This window comes from Thamnophis sirtalis, unplaced genomic scaffold, assembly GCF_051295495.1.
Source record: "Thamnophis sirtalis isolate CommonGarterSnake01/CBP01778 unplaced genomic scaffold, rThaSir2_p1.2 scaffold_13, whole genome shotgun sequence".
Classification (NCBI taxonomy): domain Eukaryota; kingdom Metazoa; phylum Chordata; class Lepidosauria; order Squamata; family Natricidae; genus Thamnophis; species Thamnophis sirtalis.
Genome location: NW_028261393.1, coordinates 44,826,264 through 44,839,301, shown reverse-complemented (window position 1 = coordinate 44,839,301; position 13,038 = coordinate 44,826,264). Strand labels below are relative to the sequence as shown.

Below are 13,038 nucleotides of genomic sequence, written 5' to 3'. Positions count from 1 at the left end.
GAACTTTGTCCGCCTGTATCTCTGAAAGCTGCTGAGATTTTTCATACCCTCCAGGTTTGGTGTGGTGGGTTTCTCCTGATTCTAAGCATTGCTCTAACTAATCTGAAACTTGTCAGTTCCAATGCTTCTCCTCATTTTTTATGATCAGTGCCCATCTGGACAAAATCCTGCTGAGGCAAAGGTTGATTCTCTGCTGTGAAACCAGAATACAGAACTGAATTCTTGCAAGAGAATCACGGGACTGTTTTGTTTTCTGAAACGAGAAATCCCTGTTTAGATTGTCAGTTGACCTAATCAACCATAACTATAGAACGTGTCCACAAATAATTGCAGACATCATGCTTTTCCCACATGGGGAGCAGGTCAGCATATGGAAACTACCGGTCTTAAACAAATGAGGGGAACTGCACTGGGCTTATATTATGTGATAATCTAGGTAAAAACAGAACTGGGTATTTTGTGGTTGAGTCTTAGCAAAAACTCAGCTGTTTTCTTATCATATGGTATGAAGGAGACCGTCTTGGTATCGATGGAGATTTTCAAGCATTCAGGTCATGGTTGTCCCAAAGTTGATTTTTCCAAAAGGCAGCTGGACGTCCTTCCTTCCTTCTTTCCTTCCTTCCTTCTTTCTTTCCTTCTTTCCTTCTCTTTCTTTCTTTCTTTCTTTCTTTCTTTCCTTCTTTCTTTCCTTCTCTTTCTTTCCTCTTTTCTATCTTTCTTTCCTTCCTTCTCTTTCTTTCCTCCCACTTTCCTTCTTTCTTTCCCTTTCTTTCCTTCCTTCCTTCCTTCCTTCCTTCCTTCTCTTTCTTTCTTTCCTTCTTTCTCTTACTTCCTTTCTTCTTTTTCTTTCTTTCTTTCTCTTTCTATCTCTTTCTATCTCTCTCCTCCCTCCCTCTCTCCCCCTCTCCCTCCCTTTTCTGACAGTTAGAATAATCAATCAGTGTAACAACTGGCCTCCAGAGGTTGTGGGAGCCCCAGCATTGGAGGTTTTAAAGAAAAGATTGGACAACTATTTGTGTGAAATGATCTAGCATCTCCTGTTTGAGCAGTTGGTTGGACTAGAAGACCTCCAAGGTCCCTTCCATCTCTGTTATCCTGTTAGCAATGTTTGTGAGCAGAAAGACGATGGAGTTTTATAAAACATGATAGGGTCAGAGTGGATGTAGTTAAGCTTTTGTAATGCTGTTACTCAAGGTTATCTCCTGAAACTGTGTGATAAGAGGTAAAATAACATCTTGCCCAGCCCAGTGAGAGGATTCCCTCTAAGTTCCCAGCGCACATGAACTTAATACTCTGCCATTCAGCTTCTGCGCTCTTCATTTCACAGCACCTGCAGGGATCCAGGCATCTGACGTAAACAGCATTTAGGTAGCCATCTCAGAACATGTATCAAATCTGGAAAGCTGCTGGACTTTGACTTATCATTTCAGCACAGGGCACAGCTGCACGCCGAGCCAGAAGGACCCACAGCTCATTCCTCTTTTCCTCTCTCTGGTTTTTTTTTTTTTTGCGGGCATTATTGGCCTAAGCAGCAGGAGAGCCAGCTCGCTGCTGATTTGGCTACAGCCGGGCATTCCTTCAGGGTCAGCGGTTTGAGACGTCGGTGGGAGAAAACCTCAGCTGTGACTGAAAGGTCTTTCGCGACTTGCTGCGGCTTTTGGACTGAGCCCTGCTGAGCAAAAAGGCCAAAGAAGCAGCACATTTCCTAGCTGAACAAAAGAGGAAGCGATCGCGGTTCGCATCGAGCCGATTTAGAAACGCACGCTGGTCTGCCGATTCAAGAAATAAAGATAGGGGTTTTTTTTTCAACCCCAAAGGGAGAACGCTTGAAAGAAGGCAGCAGCATGACACGGCCGGTGTGGCAAAAGTGCTCCAGGTGGCCTCTGGGGATGGACTTTGCCATACTTGAAACATAGTTTGCAACAGGGGCGAATAGCTGAACTTGAAGCATAGTTTCTGTAGTGCAAAAACTACACCGACTATTTATATTTTAAATCTGCTTTCCCCCCCCAAATGTACTGCTAATAGTTTGCTGTAAGCCTTAACTTTCGAGAAAAGCCTCTCTTTCAGAAAGCAGGACTGACGAGAGAGCATTCGATACATTACCGATAACAGTTTAATTTTTAGAAGACGTGTGCTCTCCTGCTACCAAACTGGTAGTAAAGAGGATAGCATACCATTACTGGTGTGGAGCATTCTTGGAACTGCTGAAAGGACCTTTGTTGGAGATAGATGATGTATCCCTCCCCCCTCTGTTGAGATAGGGCTGTTCAGTTTTGACATAGATGGCCTCTGTGACAGGGGTGGGTTTCTCACCCCGTTCCAACCGGTTCGGTTGGAACGGGGCCGGCGGCGTCCTCGTGCACGCGCGCAGTGCACGCATGCATACTAGTGGCTGTGCGATGCTCCAGCTGCTCCTGGAGGATCGCATAGGCGCTGTATGAGTCCTGCACATGCGCAGAAGCGCAGAACTCGTCAAAACCGGGTAAGAAACGCGGGCGGGCGGGTGGAGCCTTCGGCGTTCCCGGAAGTTACTTACTTCCGGGTTCGCCGATCAACCGGTTCGCGGGGACCGCCGCGAACCGCCTGAAACCCACCCCTGCTCTGTGACCCCCTTTCAATCCAGAGGTCCTCTCTGCCCAAAATGTGGACTTTGCTGTCTTCAAAAGTGTGGCCTTTGTCTTTTAAATGCAGATGGACTGCTCAGTCTAGCCCTGATGTGTTTATTATGACTGTTCTGGCCCTTACCGTAAGCCAAGGTATAAATTGGATTGCAAGCAATTGATGGAATTGTGGGATTAGAAGCAATGGATGGGCTTGTAACATCCATCGCTCCCCACATCATAGCTGAGAGCGAGATGTTGAGCCAACTTGTATATACCATAAATTGGTCCCTTTCACAGCTTCCCCCCCCCCAGTAGCGTCAACCCATCCATTTGCAGGCAGACAGGTGCAATCAATATTCTTTGGCACTTCTCCACCAGCCTCAGAGCTGCGTGCCATTATAATTAGCCACACAAATGTGGAGCCACACGCTGCTATGGGAATTTATCCGTAATTGCACTGCAGGGTAACCGCTCATCACAGATCTCCACACCGTGGTTGGCGCTCCCAGCAGATATGTCTACAGTGTAGAACTTCAACAAAACAGATGTCCCATCAGAGGGGGGACGCAGCTGGGGAGAAGGTTCTTCCAAGCGGGAATTGACTCTGAGCCAGCTCTTCCTTTGGCCAAAGGCGGTGAAGGTCAGAGTCATCCCACCACGACAAGGGAAAGATAATGAATGGAGTAGGAAGAACTGGGCAACTATATCTAGGCTGCTGTTTGGTCGGTGGCGGTACCAGAGGTGGTATTCTGCCAGTTCGCACCGGTTCGGGCCAACCGGTAGGGGTGGCAGTGTGAGGCTCCGTCCACCCACCCAGACATCATCACGGACCTTCTGGGCATGTGCAGAGGTCAAAGTATTGGATGAAAGTATTAGACCAGGGGTGTCAAACTCGATTTCATTGTGCTTGCTGCATCCACAAGCACAACTGCAGGATTGTGTTTGACCTCAGAGGGCCGGGGTAGGCATGGGCAGTATGACGTCACTGGTGTCAGGGGGCGCCTGTGGCGGCGCGAGTGCTCTGCCAGCAAAAACAGGCTCCCGAGCTCAGTTTTCGGCTGCGATGGCATCCTGCGAACCTCTGGCAGCAAAAAGAGAACTCAAGGGGGCCACGCATTATAGCAGTTAGACTTATATACCGCTTCATAGGGCTTTCAGCCCTCTCTAAGCGGTTTACAGAGTCAGCATATTGCCCCCAACAACAATCCGGGTCCTCATTTTACCCACCTCGGAAGGATGGAAGGCTGAGTCAACCCTGAGCCGGTGAGATTTGAACAGCCGAACTGCAGAACTGCAGTCAGCTGAAGTAGCCTGCAGTGCTGCATTTAACCACTGCGCCACCCCGGCTCTTCCTGGCATTGCCCTTGCGAGCCCCATTTTCAGCTGGGAGGGCGTCCTGCAACCCTCTGCCAGGAAACCAGAACTCAAGGGGGTCATGCGTGGCCTTCCCGAGCTCCGTTTTTGTTGGCAGTGGTACTGCGGCCCCGGCCTTTGCTGTTTCCAGGGTGGCCCCGTGAGCTAGCTTTAAGCATCCTGCGGGCCGGCTCCGGCCCCCGGGCCTTGAGTTTGACACCCCCGTATTAGACTCTCTACCTCTACTTATACTGCAATGGTTCAGTTGCATTAAAAAGAAGGCTCTTCAATGAAAGGCCAAACAAGGGGTGTTGCTGACAGCAAGAAACTCTCGGGAGGTGAGTGAGTTGTGTGCATCAGGTGGGTTGACAAGGTGTGCTTGCAAACCTAACCATGATCCGGCTGCTATGTTCAAAATGGGCAACCGTTGCTCATTCATTGGAGCACCTAGCCGGTGACAATCCAACCCAGACTCCAGTCCTTTCAAATAAGTGCATCAAGGCCTCCGTAAAGGTAAACATTTCCATAATTACAACGCCTGGTTTCTTCTATTTGCACAATTCTAATTAGGGGTGGAAATGAAGGGATAAAACGACTTGTTTCATTTAAATAACACAGCGGGAGGCGGGGGGGGGGAGGCTCGGCCTCATTCATAATCCCAGGCTGAGGTTGTTTGTGCCTGCACAGCTCCTTGGGAAGATAATTTACAATTCCCATTAAAGAAATAACACAAGGCTGTATAGGAAGTCAAGAACAAGGCAGCCAGAAAACATTTGCCACCACTCAAGGGCAAGCAAAACGGACTGAAAGGGACACGCAGGTGCTTTGATCACTAAGATTATACTAAGATTGCAAGAAAATTGCTGCAGGAATGGTATTGTCCTTGGCTGCGATGACTCAGAGGCTTGCAATAGCAGATTGAGATAGGTAGGAAAAGGGGAGACAAGCTGCCGTTTGCATCTAGGGGGATGGATGGGTGGGAGTTGAGCTCCAAGAACTGAAAAATGTATGTCTAGTTACTTCCTAGAAGTTTCTTTTGTTGTTCCTCACCTACAGACAGAAACCTTGCCAAGCTAAAGCAATTCTTTGCATCATAAAATATGTATTCTGGGAACTGTTAGGAAGGAGCTGTCTTCACCCTCCTTCTCACGCACAAACTGTCTAACTTCATTGTCTCTTGATTCTCTCCCTCTCTGGGAATCCAGACTGCATTCCACCACAGTGGATGGGCATTGAAAGACATCAAGAAGGAATACGATGATGAGAGATTTTTATTATTATTATCATTATTATTATGTGGTTAATCTTTGGTGAGATTCACAGCCTTTGGTTGGGCTGTTTGGTAGCTCAACAGCTTGAGTCCTAGCCAAGGACCTAGGAACTGTTAAGGTAATGTTGGAGGATATAAGTTGTTCCAAGTAGGGTGGTTTTTTTGTATTATTATTATTATTGTACAATTGTATCACAGCGGCCAGTTGTTTCGCCGGATTTGGCATTGGTTACTAGTCGGGCCCCACCCAGGGGCCTAGGACGTCGTGACGTATTTTAATACGTATTTTAATTATTATTATTATTATTATTATTATTATTATTATTATTATTATTATTATGTCATAGAATTCTAGAGTTGGAAGGGACTTAAGAGGCCATGAAATTCAACCCTTTTGTTGTGGCCCGCCAGCAGCCAGAGGAACTGGCAGCAGATTCGGACAGTGAGGAGGTTGGGGAGGAAGATGGGCCAGTCCTGGAGTCTGGGAAAGGGTCTGATGAGGGCTCTGTGTCAGAGGCAGACAGGGGGACAGAGCCATATTTCACTTATCAGCTATCTTCAGAGTCAGACATCAGTGAGGCAGAAGAACAGCTGGAGCCTGTTCCCAGTGTGCACATGTGCAGAGTTGCCAGAGGAAGGAAACAGCTAAAAAACAGGGGTCGACTTGGGAGTAAAGCCACAGATGGACGATGAATGGCCCCACCCAGAGGAAATAAAAGAGGAACGAAAGGGGAATGGAGTTTGCAGGAGACAATTAGTTCACTTCATTGGTTCATGACTCTCCGAGGCTCCTTGCCAAGTTTTGCAGATATTGGCCTGGCTGTTCTCCAAGCCAGATGAGGTCTGTGACTGTAAATCCTTCCTTGAAAGACTTTGCTGGATGTGAATGAGCAGAATTCACAGCCAATTAATAAAAGGGGTTTTTATCGGGACCAGGAGTTTGCTTCAGGCTCTTGGGAAGCCTCAATCAGAACACCCTTGGATAGCGCAGGATTCACTACACTCTCCCCAATAGAAGACAATCCTAATTCTGTCTGAAAAGCTCTAATGAAGGAGAAGGAGTTCCCTACCTGTGGTCACTTATTCCAATGGTATACAAGTAGTGTTCAACTTATGACCATAATTGAGCCCAAAATTTCTGTTGTTAAGTGAGACATTTGATAAGTGAGTTTTGCCCCATTTCATGAACTTTTCTGCTCCAGATGTTATGTGAATCTCCATTGACTTTGCTTTCAGAAGGCCACAAAAGGGGACCTCATGACCCCGGGCCATGGCAACTGTCATAAATATGAACCCGTTGCCAAGGGTCCAGATTTTGATCCCATGACCAGGGAGATACTGCAATGGTTCACACAAGGTGATGAGGTGACCTCTGGGACATAGCAACGGTCATAAGTATGAACTGATTGCCAAGCATCTGAATTTTGATCACATGATCACGGGGATGCTATAAATGACGTAACTGTGAAAAACGGTCATAAGTCACAATTTTCAGTGCCGCTGTAACATTGGACAGTCACTAAATGAAATGTTGTTGCTTAGCCACAGATACTTTGGGCTCATCATGGTTGTAAGAAAAGGACTACCTGTACCAGAGGTAGGTTCAAACCTATCTGGATCGGTTCGGCTGAATAGATAGTAACTCAGTCGGACACGTGACTGTATGGGTTCTGTTCTGACCCCCCTTCTCCGCTCATTAACAGACGACAGTCAGACAGACTTAAAAGGAAATAACTTTATCAGCCTCGGCTCACGCTGGCTGCGAGCCCAAAAATAAACATAAATAAAGTCTCTGGCAAGAAGATAACAGAATGCAAAACAAAGTTCTCTTACAAAGCAAATCACTTCTCCAAGTGTCTCCTTGAATCAGGGTTACAGAAAGAAAATCACTTATCCAAGTGTCTCCTTGAATCAAGGTTACAAAAAGAAAATCACTTATCCAAGTGTCTCTCACAAACAAACCACGACCGATGAACGATGAACGTTGACTTCTGCCACCAGGGCGTGGCACCATCAGTCCTTTTAACTCCAGAAGACCACACTAACGAGCCCCAGCTGCATTGTTATTCCTGCATCCCGACTCAACTCACAGCAAACTTCTGCTGAGTCACAACAGGGTTCTATCCTGGAAGCCACCATCTTTATTTTCTTTCTGCACATGCGCAGAACAATCTTCATTGAAAAAATGTAACCCCCCTCCCCTTTTTTTTACTGGTGTGCTCATGCACAGAAAATTCGCACGTGCACAAAAAAATTGGGGGCACTGAACCAGTAGTAATGCTGGCACCCCTGACCTGTACTATGACTTCACCTTCCTGTGTGGGTTATGGGAAGATTATGTGATCAGATAGTAGCTTATCTTGCCTCTTTCCTTTCCTACGGAAGCTAAATTCGGACTTAGCTATTCAATGGCCTTCACTTCAGTTCCCTTCTCTTCATTTTGTTTAACATTCTATCTGACAAAATGCCTGAAGAATTTCAGAAGGCTCGGCTATTCCCTTGGAGAATTTAAACCTGCCAAGAAACTCAATATAGCCATAAAAGCTAAAACTTGGCCTGACAAACTATCCATCATGGCCTGTTTCCCCCACTCTTTTCATCTTCTGACACTGAGAGTAAGAAGCAACATCCTGCCTACAGCATTCGATCCCAGATGTGTTCTGATCTAGGCTTGCAGGAAGCAAACTTCTGGTCCCGACAAAAGCCCCTTTTATTCATTTACTGTGAATTCTGCCAGCACATCCAGCAAAGTCGTTCAAGGGAAGATTTATAGTCACAGACCTTATATGGCTTGGACAGCTACCATGCTGATATCTGCAAAACTTGGCAAGGAGCCTTAGAGAGCCATGAACCAAACAAGTGAACTAATTGTCTCCTGCAAACTCCACTCCCCTTTCGCTCCTCTTTTATTTCCTCTGGGAGGGGCCATTCATTGTCCACCTGTGGCCTTACTCCCAAGTCAACCCCTGTTCTTTAGCTGTTCCCTTCGTCTGGCAACTCTGCACACGCACACACTGGGAACAGGCTCCAGCTGTTTGTCTGCCTCACTGATGTCTGACTCTGAAGGTAGCTGATAACTGGCATACGGCTCTGTCCCCCTCTCTGCCTCCAACACAGAGCCTTCATCAGAGCCTTCCCCAGACTCCAGGACTGGCCCAGGTTTCTCCCCAACCTCCTCACTGTCCCAATCTACTGCCAGCTCCGCTGGCCACTGGCGGGCCACAACAATGTGCTTTTCTTTCTGCATTAATGGTTTGAGGATTTTTGGATTGCATTTCATTTAAAAGGAATGACATGGCTGGGTTTTCTGAAGGACAAGACAACAGTCCAAACGCATCACCCTCAAATTTCATTTTTCTCATCTTGTCAAAATGGGAGGTGGGCTGTAAATGAAATATCACACAGGAATAAATAAAGCAGATCCCTCTTGGCTCCCTGGGCATGTTGATGGGGAAATGGTGAAACTACAGGGAAAGTCTTTGCCAATCTCGAAAAGATAAAGATTTCTTTTGCAACATATAGAAAGCTAGAATGAATCAAGTGTATCAATACAAGCAGGTGGAATAGCTTTATAACCAATTTCGTTGTATTTATTTTGTACAATGACAATAAAGATTATACTTATACTTATTTCTTATTGTTCAGTGTTACATTTGATTTGATCTTATTTGTGCGGCTTCTGAACCTGAGAACTTGCACACACATTTCCTAATACAATTCTTGATGCAGTTGAGCATAACATACACGACATTGTACCATAGCAATAGCAATAGCATGTAGCCTTATTTACCACTAGTGGTAGAACAAGGTTTTGGGTGTTTTTTTTTGCCTAACGTGTTCTATAAAATTGCTTGCATCATCTATGGAATAAACGATAGTTTAGACTTCATTTTATTCAAGATGCTCAGGATTTACTGAGAGCAAGTTTTCGTTCCTACTAAAGGTGTTAAAGAAACATATTAAGCTGAAAGATTTATATGATTTGATGTGAAACCAGAGTAATTCATTCATTTTACAGATTAACAGAGTTGGAAGGAACCTTGTAGGTCATCTAGTCCAACCCCACCCCCCCACCAAACAGGAGACCCTGCACCATTTCTGACACATGGCAGTCCAATCTTCTTGAAAGTTTCCAGGGATGAAGTTGCCACAACTTCTGAAGGCAACTTCTGTTGTATTGATTGATTGTTCTCACTGTCAGAAAATTTGTCCTTATTTCTAAGGACAATAGCAATAGCAATAGCAGTAGACTTATATACCGCTTCATAGGCCTTTCAGGCCTCTCTAAGCGGTTTACAGAGAGTCAGCATATTGCCCCCAACAATCTGGGTCCTCATTTTACCCACCTCGGAAGGATGGAAGGCTGAGTCAACCCTGAGCCGGTGAGATTTGAACCGCTGACCTGCTGATCTAGCAGTAGCCTGCAGTGCTGCATTTAACCACTGCGCCACCTTGGCCCAATCTCTCCTTGGTCAGTTTCCACCCATTATTCCTTGTCTGGCCTTCAGGTGCTTTGGAAAATAGCTTGAACCCCTCTTCTCTGTGGCAGCCCCTCAAATACTGGAATGTTGCTATCATGTCTCCCCTGGTTCTTCTCTTCACTAGACTAGCCGTGCCCAGTTCCTGCAACCATTCATCATATGTTTTAGCCTCCAGTCCCCTAATCATCTTGGTTGCTCTTCTCTACCCACTTTCTAGAGTCTCAACATCATTTTTGTAGTGTGGTGACCAAAACCGGATGCAGTACTCTAGGTGTGGTCTTACTAAGGCTTTATAGAGTGGTATTAGTACCTCACTTGAACTTGATTGTATCCCTCTGTTAATGCAATTTAGGATTGCATTGGCTTTTTGGGCTGCAAAATAGCACTAGTACCACCAATAGCACTTAGACTTATATACCACTTCACAGTGCTTTACAGCCTTCTCTAAGCGGCTTACAGAGTCAGCATATGGCCCCCAACAATCTGGATCCTCATTTTACCAATGTCAGATGGATGGAAGGCTGAGTCAACCTTGATCCAGGATCGAACTGTTGACAGTGGAATGCAGAGTTTGCCTGCAATACTGCATTCTAGCCACTGCGCCACCACAGCTCACAACCTGCCATACCTTTTTATTTATTTATCTGGTTGTTAAATTTACATGCCACCTATCTCGCTGTGGGGCTGCTCTAGATAGCTTACAACAATAAAAGGGAAGAAATGAAAAGAATGTAAAGAGATAGGAAGTATGACAATAGACCAATAAAATAAAGAGCAAAAGAGAACACAATGAGAAAAACCACTACATTACTACCAAAAAAGAAAGATAGATGGGTAGAGAGCAGAGAACAAGGGGGGAGTGGGGAGCCTGGCACCAATCCAGCAGCCCCTTCCAACAAATATATATTTAATATGTGAATTGACTAATTTACTATAATAGATGTTTATATCTATTGGTCATATACTGGGTAAACAGGCTGGTATATATTGTATTATACTTTTCTTAATGGAGCCATTAAAAAAACACACACACACTTAAAATTAGCAAATAGGACAAAGATGATGGGTAGCATTTTGGTTTGAGTGCTAATTCTGGAACTCTGCACTAGATGGGTTCCAGCTAAAATGTACATTGAACGATTTCGATCTCACAAAAGTCTCTGAAATATTTATTATCCCTAATGTAGCTCAAGCTTTTACAAGGCCAGTAGTTTTGTTCTTGCTAAGAAAAAAAATATTACTGCTGAATGTTTCACTTGTCTTTAAGGATCAGTCCAAAGAAAGAGGACACTGATCTGACCAGGAGGAAGTTTTGGTGCAGCCTGATTATTGTTAGCGTTCCACTTACTGGAATGGAGAACAAGCTAATGACGGCCACTGTTATTTTCTGATTCAAACATGGATATTTTTCCCATTTCAGAAAATGCTCCCTTACCATCTAGTGTTCAGACATACACATGGTAGATAAATCCCTTCCCACTCCGCTACGGACACAAGGAGAGAAATGAGATACACGATGAGAGATACAACCACCATCTAATGGCCACCTATATATAGACACCTCTTAAAATGGTAAATGTCTTGTGTGGCCCAGAGGTGGGTTGCTCCTGGTTCAGGCCAGATTGGGGGAACCGGCAGTAGTGGCAGTGGGAGACTCCGCCCACCCACCCGGATGCTTCTACGTATGTGTCGAAGTGTTGCCCGAGAGCGCGAGAGCATGCGAGCGAACTGGTAGTAAACAATTTGGAACCCCACCACTGGTGTGGACCCACCAGAGTCTTAAATAGGCTATGCCTGTATTGCTGAATCATCCTCATTGCATCAGCTTACAATTTACAGTTTACAACCTTACATCAGCTGGCAGCTATTAAATCCTCATTACCTGACAATTTCAGCACATTTCTCCAAGTTTATGTCAAAAGCAAGAGAGCTTTGCATAAATATCTATTGGGGATTCTCAGTCATCCAGGTCATGGTTGTTCCAAAGGGTAACTGGTCTGGTTTTTTTCTCCCTTAAAACATTTTGCTTCTCATCCAAGAAGCTTCTTCAGTTCTGAATCAGTACAGTATATATATAAAGTCACAACCCCTGGTATGCCCCAATTATGGGAGGAAGCTAACTGCTTCCATTCTCTGTCAATCGGCTCGTCACAAGAGTCCATTACGACAGAAACCCAATATTTTTACTGTTGCCTTTGTTATATTTGTGTTTTATTTGTGCTGATAAATAAATAAAGGGAGACCAGTATAGATCTATTTCAAGCTATTTAGCTCTCATCAGCTAGCCATACCCTTACTGGAATTCGATATTTATTTATCAGCACAAATAAAACACACACACAGACACACACATATATATTACATAATAGAAATCATACAGTTTTTCTCTCTATGTATGTATGTGCACATGCCTACATGTGTGTATAAAAGTTTTATGGAAAACTGATGGGCATTTCTGTGCATCAGGTTTTTCTCCCCTGACTATTGGGAAATAGTTAACCTGACCAAAATATTCAGATGAAAAAAAGAAATAAGATATAATAATATTTGTACAGAGCTCTATTTCAAGAATTTAAATTTATTTATTTACTAGATCTATAAGGTCATCTAACTCAAATAACTTCTCTCTTAAGGTTATAAAATAGAAAAAACAAATAATAAACCAGAAAAAAATAGCCTAAAACAAATACTTTATATACATATTAAAATACAGTAAAAATATAAAATAACATCCTAATGCAGTAATAAAATCAACTGAAGTTGTGTGGATTGCCTGAATGAAATGCTCTAGCCAAGATTTTTAAAATATTATTTAAAAAATCCATGTAGACCTTGGATAAAAGAGTCAGTTAATCAACAATTGTTCCCACAGAGAACAAATCATGATTTACACCTGCCATAGATTTTAATTGGTGCAAAAATTTCTACTCTAGTCATCTAATCTAATCCAATCCAGTCCAATCCAATCCAACCCAACCCAACCCAATACAACACAATCTAATCTAATCTAATCTAATCTAATCTAATCTAATCTAATCTAATCTAATCTAATCACCCAAATGTTTGCCTGGGATATAGATTTTATTAGATCAAAGTCAATGACAGCCACAATAAACCGAAGTCCCAGTTGGCATTGGGACTTTTTTTAGTTATCTCACTGAAAACAGAAGGAGTTAATAAATCTTTGTTTACTTTGCAACTGCATATTTTGGCTCTGTTTTAAAATTATGTTCCTATTACATAGCTTGCTATAACAATTTCTCTCTTGCCATTTTAGCGTTTTCATGCAAACCTCTCCAAATCCAGAGCCATCATGAAAGCCATTCAT

General features: G+C 44.0%; 1 protein-coding gene across 1 annotated transcript in view; it reads right to left on the bottom strand.

Moving 5' to 3' along the window:
* The window catches only part of LOC106548733 (connector enhancer of kinase suppressor of ras 2), a 217,428-nt gene that overhangs the window by 35,752 nt on the left and 168,638 nt on the right, over nucleotides 1–13,038 (bottom strand). The gene's annotated exons all lie outside the window — the stretch shown is intronic.